This window comes from Trichosurus vulpecula, chromosome 6 (genome assembly GCF_011100635.1).
Source record: "Trichosurus vulpecula isolate mTriVul1 chromosome 6, mTriVul1.pri, whole genome shotgun sequence".
NCBI lineage: Eukaryota > Metazoa > Chordata > Mammalia > Diprotodontia > Phalangeridae > Trichosurus > Trichosurus vulpecula.
The window spans coordinates 52,568,355-52,577,409 of record NC_050578.1 but is presented as its reverse complement, the minus strand read 5'-3'; positions in this window follow the sequence as shown (position 1 = coordinate 52,577,409).

Here is a 9,055-nt window from a genome sequence, read left to right as displayed (position 1 = left end):
CATTTTGCAGATGGGGATACTGAGGCAGTCAGTGGTTAAGTGACTCATCTAGGGTCACTCAGATAGTGCTTGAGGCCAGATTTGAATGTTGGTCATCCTGACTCCTGTCCTACCTACCTGCTTGATATCAGTCCCCATAATTCATTTTGTGGAAAAGAATGTAGGACTTCCCAGGTACTGTCTCTTCTCACCCAGGTAAAAGAATCCCATTTATATGAGAGGAATTTGACTAAATTTGATCCCTACCCAATCCCAAAACATTTATCTATTATGCTATTCCCTTCTCCCCAAAGCTCAATGTGGTAATTTCCATAATTATCCTCTCCATTAATTCTCCAAGCGTTAATTTTGTGTCTAATTCCTGTACAAATAAATCAAAAACAGTACTTTTTTGACATCGGTATACTTGTTTGTTCTTTCAAAAACACTAACATTATCTACCTATCTATCCCTCTGTCAAACCAGAATCATTGATAAAGAGCTGGCAGAGACCTCAAACACCATCCAGCCCAAATCTCTCACTTTATAAATGAAGGAGGAAAATGAAGCTCATGAATTTGCCCAAGATCACACAGGTAGCATCACAGCCTCACTCTTCTGGCTCCTCAGACAGTACTCCCCAAAAGCAAGCCTAGAGCTTCTTTCTCTGGACCTTTTTAGTGCCCCCAAGTCACCCTCTCTAGCCAAAGAGCCCATTCCCAGAGGCAGACTGACCAAGGGTGGTGCTCTGCTTGTTCTCACCCAGAGTTGGCTTTGTCGACCTCGAAGGGAATCCAACTCTCCAGCCCTCTTCAGCTTTTCTTTCTCCATATAGAGGTTCAACTGGTCCTTATGGAACTGTAGAATGGTCCAGGAAACAAGGGGGGGATCCCAGGAAGTACCCTTTTGGCTAGCAGGGGGATGGTCCAAGAATAAGGAATAGAGGAATCTTCAGTTCCAGTCCAAAGACAAACCTCATGGCTACAATGACCCAACCCCCACAACAGGACCCCAAGAAGGGTGAAGGGTAACCAAGAAACAGAAAATGCTCTTGGAAACACCCTCACAATCAATCGCCTTACCTCATAGAAAGAAGCATCAACCCCTCCAGCCCTAGCTTCAAGAACAGATCATTCCAAAGGTATGCAATGGGTGCTGCAGAGCCCCTAGAATAATCAGTGAGGAAGACCCAGATATCTTTGGAGTCTGGATGAGAATTGGGAACAAAGGCAGAGAGAGGTGTGGATACAATGCTGAGGGGGTAAAGGAACAGTTTCAGTTCCCACATGGAAGGAAGGAAGCCCAGCATGTGGGGAGGGGAAGGTAATGTTATAGAGAAGACAGAAGAGAAGGGCCCTAGTAGCTAAAATTTCCCTAGCCATTACCTGAAGACAAAATTATCCCTTTCTGGGGATCCCTGATGTTGGTGGGGGTCAAAGGAAACAGACCAGGTAAGAATACCAAAGGAAGAGTCAGATCTCTGTAAATCAGGCACAAGTCACAGGAGCTAGAAACTGCTCAGCAATCACATCCCCACTTAAATTCTACTCCATTCCCTCCCCCTCTAAGCTCTTCAGTTCTTCATCTTGAGCCATCCTCCAACTTCTCCCTCACCTCCAGTCTGTTGTTAAATTCACTTTATATTCAGTTTAACTCAGTAACAAAATTTGATAAACTCTCAAAAATTCAGCCAACACTTGGAAAGCATCATTGCCCAGACCTAGCTCATTTAAGACCCACTCAGCCCTTCCATTGGCCACCTTCCCACAAATCTGGCCAATCAATTCCCAGGATGAAAGGTATAGAAAGGAACTAAAAGAAAAGCAATTGGCAGAGGGGTAAGGAGGGAGGAAGTTTACTTCCTCATTTTCCCTTTAACTCCCTCCCCTTCAACATGGAGGACAAGATCTCTAGGCCCATAAAATCACAGAATGACTGGAAGAACCTGAGAGGTAATTCATGCTAATTCTCTCACTTAACAGACTTATTCATTCAAAATCAATTTGTTAAGCACCTACTACATAGAGAGCACTGCTCTAGGTGCTAGAGGAGATACCAAGGAGAAAGAAAAGAGGAAGGGAGGAAGGAAGAGAGAGAGAAAGAAAGAAGGAAGGAAGGAAGGGGAAAGAATCTCTGACTTCAAGAGTTTGCAGCCTTGGAGGATATGATGCAGTTTTCACCTAAGGTTTGTCTACTTCCTCACCACCCACTCACTCTTTTGAATCCCTTACATTCTAGTTTCTTTCTCTATTACCGTAGGAAAGTTACTTTCAAAGTCAGCAACAGCCTCCTTAACAAATAAAGAAATTCTTAGTCCTCTGCTCCCTCGATCTCTTCAGTTTTTGGCACTATTCTTCCCCTGGCTTCCAGGACAATGTTTTCTTCCTTTTTCTGGTCCTACTTCTCTAACCACTTTTCTTTAACTCCTTTGCTGGTTCTCTCCAGCTTTCCAAACATTTAATGTTAACGAAGATAGATGGGATAGAGATAGATAGATAGATAGAATCAAGGGCACATGTGGCCCTCCAGGTTCTCAAGTGCAGCCCTTTGATTGAATCCATCTCACAGAACAAACCCCCTTAATAAAAGGATTTGTTCTGTAAAACTTGGACTCAGTCAAAAAGCCACACTCAAGGACCTAGAAGTCTACATGTTGCTTAGAGGCTGCAGGTTCCCCACCACTGGGATAGATGGATGGATGGATAGATGGATGGATGGATAGATGGATGGATGGAGCCTTCATTAAGCATTTTCTATGTTCCTAGCAGTGTGCTAATACTGGGGATACAAATGCCAGTAAGCGAAACAAACTCTGCCCTCAACCAACCTCCATTCTAAAAGAGGAATGTAACATAAAAGGGAGCTAACAGGAAAGGGGCAGCTAGGTGGGATAATGAATATTGAGTGCTAGGCCAGGACTCAGGAAGACTCCTCTTCCTGAATTGAAGTCTGGCCTCGGACACTAGCTATGTGACCAAGGGCAAGTCACGTAAACCCCTTTGCTTCAATTTCCTCATCTGTAAAATGAACTGGAGAAGGAAATGGCAAACCACTCCAGTATCTCTGCCAAGAGGACACCAGTGAGGTCTTGGAGAGTCAGAAATGACTGAAATGATGGAACAACAAGAAGCTCGAGAGAAGTGAAAGGGGAAGGTGTGTTGTCAAAAGAAAATGTAAAAGCTCATCTATCCAAGCTCAATGTGGTTCCTGGGGCATAGTCCACAGTGGTGGGAGTGAGGGAGGAGGGAGCTCAAGTACAGTAAGAATGATGTGGAGATGCCAGGAAGTTCTGTTCCTAACCCCTTCCTCTCTCTACACTTTTTTTCCTTTGACAAGCTCATCCACTGCCAAGACTTAACTATCATGGAAACACAGATAATACCTAAATCCGTGTTTCAAGCCCAGTTTTTCCTCCTAAGGTTTCCAACTGCTTAGAGGCTATCTCTGTCCCTTCAGAACCTCAAAATATTAAAAAGTGAACTTATTTTTTCCTCTTCCCCTCAAAAAACACTTGGTCCTCCTTTTTTATTTCACTGTTTCTGTCGATGGCACAACAATTCACACCCAGGGATTTAAGTTGGACAACTTGCTGCTGCTAGCTTTTAACTCTTCGCTCTCCTTCATCTTTCATGTTACCAAGTCCTATAGATTACACCCCTGGCCTATTTCTCTGGACACATCCTCTCTTCTCCAGTACCATGGCCTCAGTAATAAAAAGCCTTCATGATTATCTGTTGCTTCCCTATGACACTTTAGTGGTTCCACAATGTCTGCTGAATAAAGTTTGAGCTCCTTAGTTTGGTATTCAAGGCCCTCCACAATTTACTACCACCCCACATTTCTACTTCATCTCACTCAACTGCTGTTTACAGTTGTCCTAAAGCAGAACACTCAGCATTTTGTCTCACTTGCTTCTTCCTCCCATTTCCACATCTTTGGCCTATGTTGTTCCCTATGCCTGGATAGCCCTCGCTCATCTCCACCTGTTGAATATCAGCAGATAATTGAAATCAAAGCTCTAATGCTATCATATGCTCTAAAATGCTATCATATCCTTCCATGATCCCCTAGTTAGTAATGGTCTTTCCCCAATTAGACCTCATATAGCACTTAGTTAATACCTCTCTTACGTGCTTATTGTGTATTATGGTTATTTGTGTATCTGCCATACCTTTTCACTGGACTGTGAGCTCCATATGCTCAGAGACTACCTGTCATTGTTCTTCCTTCAATTATAAGGCAGCTGAGGTGTGTGTGTGTGTGTGGGTGTAGGTGTGTCTGTATGGATAGAATATTGGACTTGGACTCAGGAAGACCTGTGTTTGAGTCCTGCCTCAGAGTGTGTGACCCTGGCAAAATCATTTAACTTCTCACCTTCGATTTCCTCATCCATAAAATTGGGCCAATAATATTAGCCCCTGCCTCAAATTGAGTATCAAATGAGATGTTTTTTTCCTTTAGTCTGATGACGAGATGTGTGATCCTGTAGGTCAAGGGTTCTTAACTTGGAGTCTATGAACTTCTTTTTTAACAAATTAATAACTGTGTTTCAATTTAATTGGTTTCCTTTGTAATAATATTTATTTTATTTTATATATTTTAAAATATTATTGTCAATAGGGGTCATTGGGCTTCTCCAGACTGCCTAAGGGTCTAGGACACAAAAAAGTTAAGAACCCCTGCTCTAGGCACTATGGTCTAAGGCAGGGGTGGGGAACCTTCAGCCTCGGGCCACATGTGGCCTCGAGGCCTCAGGTTCTCCACCCCTGGTCTCAGGGTTCACTGTTCCTCTATTGAGAAAGATAGTAGCACCTCAGCTGAGGACTCCAGCTGAATCCTGAGCTTAGAATAATAGGAGGACCATTGGGAAACCTTGTGGCCAATGGAGCTACGATGGGCAACAACCAACAGCAGTCACAGGCCAAGCAGAGCAAAATCCAGCAGAGCCAAGGGAGTAGCATTAGGGTGAAGATCTAGGGGGACCCAGTGCAAAGACTTCACTAGGAGGCATTTGTGGCTCGCAAAATTCATGTTATTTCCCTTCTACATGTATAGTCCAGCAAAATTGGAGTTACTTTTCCCTTCTATATGTGTAGTTCAGCCACACACTTCCTGTTTGTGTCTTTTCATGCATGTTTCCTATATGGCCCTACTGTTATCAATGATATATTGATAGGATATTGATAGGAGAGTGTGCCCCAGGTTTGGTGGGGGCAGGGGGGGTGGATTTTTTATTGCTTCTTTTATTGCTGCTTTTCTTCTTATGCTATTTCATACCATGACTTTGTTTTGAATTATGTCCTCTTTCTAAAGTACTATTTCAAAATTGTTATTTAGAAATTAAATTATTATAATACCATGTTATAATTAGAATGATGATATTTGTATAGCAATTAATATGTGCCAGGCACTACGATAAGTGCTTTACAATTATTAACTCATTTTATCTTCAAAACAACCCTGGTGTAGGTAGGTGCAGCTATTATTATTCCCATTTTACAGATAAGGAAACTGAGGCAAACAAATGTTAAGTGACTTGCCCAGGGTCACCAACTAGCATGTGTCTAAGGTCAAATTTGAACTCAGGTCTTCCTGACTCCCATCTCAACACCGTATCTACCATGCCACCTAGTTATCTCAACAACAAAGTAACAGCAAAACTAAATACATTTTGGGAGCTCATGAGCCTTCCTTGGACCTGAGGTTCCCTCCTCCGAGGGACCTATTATTGAAACTCAGGTAATGCCCCTATTTGTTACATAACATTGACAATAAGCATTCTGATTGACCATATATGAAACTAAGGGAAGACTGTAATTTCCGGGTGTGCCATGACTTAAAGACATTGGTAAAGTGGAGAGTATCAGAGGACAGCCACAGGAAGCTGAAGAACCTTGAGCCCATTAAGGAAATGGAAATGTTTTAGTGGAGAAGACTTGAGGAAGATATGACAGCTGTCTTCAGGTATATGAATGGCTGTCAAATGGACTAGGGATCAGAGTTGTTCTGTTTGGCCCAGGGGATAGAACCAAGAGCACATCAGGAAAGGTGGAGAGAGGGCAATTTAGATTGGATGTCAGAAAAACTCAAAACTAAAACCTTCTTAAAACTTAGTGCTGCCCAAGTGTAGGATGAGCTTCCTAAGGAGGCGTTGGGCATCCCATCCTTGGAGGTCTTCAAGCAAAGAATTTTATAGCGGAGACATCTTTTGCATATAGGTTGGACTAGAGAGCCATTGAGGTTCCTTCCAGCTTTCACATTCCCATGATTCTGAGTTGCATAAGATAGGATAGACTCCTCCAGGAGGGCAGAGTGTTGGAGTGATGGTTGAGGAGGCTGCATGTAGAATGCCAGCCTTAGCCAGGCTTTCTCGTTAGCTTGTTTCCTTTTTAGCTCTTTGAGGGAGCTGGACAAGAGAAATCAATATTGTCATACAGCATGGAACCAAAGGTTACCAAATCTGCAGGGTCCTTTAAGAAGCAATAGGACCTGTTCAACCTGTTGAATGATTCAAAGTTGCTTTCAGACATTGTTATTTAGCTTTTGAATCAGAACTCAGGTCAGGCAAATGATCTTTTGCATTGCAAGGGAATGAAAAGAAAAGGCATACAAATTGGCACTTCTATAGTAGGTTCTAGTGGGCAGCTTCGGAGAAAACGGACAAGATGGGAATGAGCTAGAAGGCAGGAATACTTTCTGCACATGTTAGAAAATCAGAATCAGCTCATTTTGCAGCAGGGAATTCAAGAGGCGGAAATAATCTCACCTTGCCAGTCAGCCTATGTGAAAACCTCTCCCTACCTGGTTGTGAATTCATCAGGCAAATTACTGGCAAATGCATAAATTATTATCCAGATCAAACAAAAGCAGTTCACTCTAATTACCCACAAAGCTGCCTCTCTGGAGCTGAGCAGCACCAACACCCCATCCCTCGCTGTAAACTAGGGAGAGATGAGATTTTCCTATTTCTTTCCATTCCTTTCAGTTCACATGTTCCAATCTTCCAATCCAGCCTTTTATTTAGAAAAGAAAATGGGTTTTTTTTGCATACCCTTTTGTTAAATAAAGGGAAAACATTCTCAGAAACAAGGGATGCTTATATGTGGTTGGAGATATATGTGTTGGATAGCAGTGGCTAGGCATAAAGGAGAACACACTTTCTTTTCTGCCAACAGCCTTGACTAAAACATTAAGAGAGCAGGTAGGTGATGCAGTGGATAGAGAGCCAGGCTTGGGGTCAGGAAGAACTGAGTTCAAATCTGGCCTCAGACATTTAGTAACTGGGCAAGTCACTTATTCCTGTTTGCCTCAGTTACCTCATCTGTAAAATGAGCTGGAGAAGGAAATGGCAAACCACTCCAGTATCTTTGCCCAGAAAACCCCAAAAGGGGTCAGGAAGAACTGTACGTGACTTAAAAACAGCTAAATAATCAATAACCTGTGAAGGGAGCAGCTTGGTTTGGTCAAAAGAGCACTGGTTCTAGAGTTCTAGGTTCAAATCCTGCCTCAGTATCTCCAACATTTGCCACCTAAGTGACACTGGGCGAGTCATTTCACATTCCTATAGGGATATATCCTGGGCCTGTTGTCTCATTTGTAAAGTAAGAAAGTTGAACTATTGAACTATGTGGGTTCCTAGATCCTTTCCAACTCTAGATTTATGAACACCTTCATACTCTCATTATTCTCTCAAAAAAGTCTGCACTATCGCACTCAGGAAGACCACTCGTTTCTATCAGTGCCCTTCTAAAGAATTACCTGCCCAGGGGTCTCGGCACTCATTTATATTGGCCACATCTGGGGGCAAGGGCCACACAGGGAGGTGGGTATGGACAGAGGCCTTCACAGGAAGGCATGTCAGAATGGAGACTCTAATCCTTGAAAGGAGGCCACAATGGATTCCAAGAGTGTGAGCAGCGCCATCTTAGTAGATAAGTAGAAGCCTTTCAGATTAACTGGCTGTGCTTCAGACTCCCTCCTAACTGCAGAGGATGAAAAAAAATTCTATTTTTCAATGTCCTCCTTCTGAGTTCTGAATAAGATTGAAATCCAAAGGAAACACCAAAAGGCTTAGTTGAAAGGTAGAAAGAAATAGGGCAAATGTCCTTTAGTAAAACGTGTGACTGGCCACTGACCTCTGCTGCCCCTGCTACCCTTGAATTGTAATGATATGTCCAGACACACCACATCCCAAGAAGGGGTCTCTGATCTTATCAGGGTCACAATATGTTTGTATTAGGATCACAGTAAATACCTGCCAGAGGCAGACAGCCTGACTTAGTTTGAATTTAATAGGGACAGCATGATGTTCACCTTTGTTTAACTGCCCAAGGAGAGGAGTCACAGGTAAAATGAGAAATAGGTTAGTTTTATGTGTGGTGCTTTTTTATTCCCAAATCTCAGATCCTTAGAAGAAAATGTATAAAGACATAGAGGAGAGCCGGTCAAATAAAGCATTGTAGCTACTTGATCTGAACATGATATAATGGAAAGAAAGCTGGCCAGCGTGGCCTGGGTTTAGTTACAGCCCCACCATAGCTAGGTGGGTGACATCAATTGAACCACTTGAAACTCACTGTTGGTTGGTGAGTTGTTTCAGTCATGTCTGACTCTCTGTGACCCTGTTTGGGGTTTTCTCAACAAATATACTGTTATGGTTTGCCATTTCCTTCTCCAGCTCGTTTTACAGATGAGCAACTGAGGCAAACAAGGTTAAGTGACTTGTCCAGGGTCCCACAGGCAGTAAGTATCTGAGGCCAGATTTGAACTCAGTTCTTCCTGATTCCAGGACTGGTGCTCTATCCACTGTACCACTTAGATATCCTTGAACCTCACTAAGGGCCTAGTTTTCTCATTTGGAAACTGAAGGTATACAACAATTGAAAAAAGTTCAAAATATATTTATGAAATAATTGTAACAGTTCACATTTCACACAAAGCAATTTCTTCCAAATGCTATGAGACAAAGTATCTCACAGTAGAAGCTGAGAGATACTGGCGCCTCGCCCAGAGCCCTGTGCTAGGTCTGGGGTGGCAGATAATGTATGGTCCTTGCCCTCCTGGAGTTTACAATCTG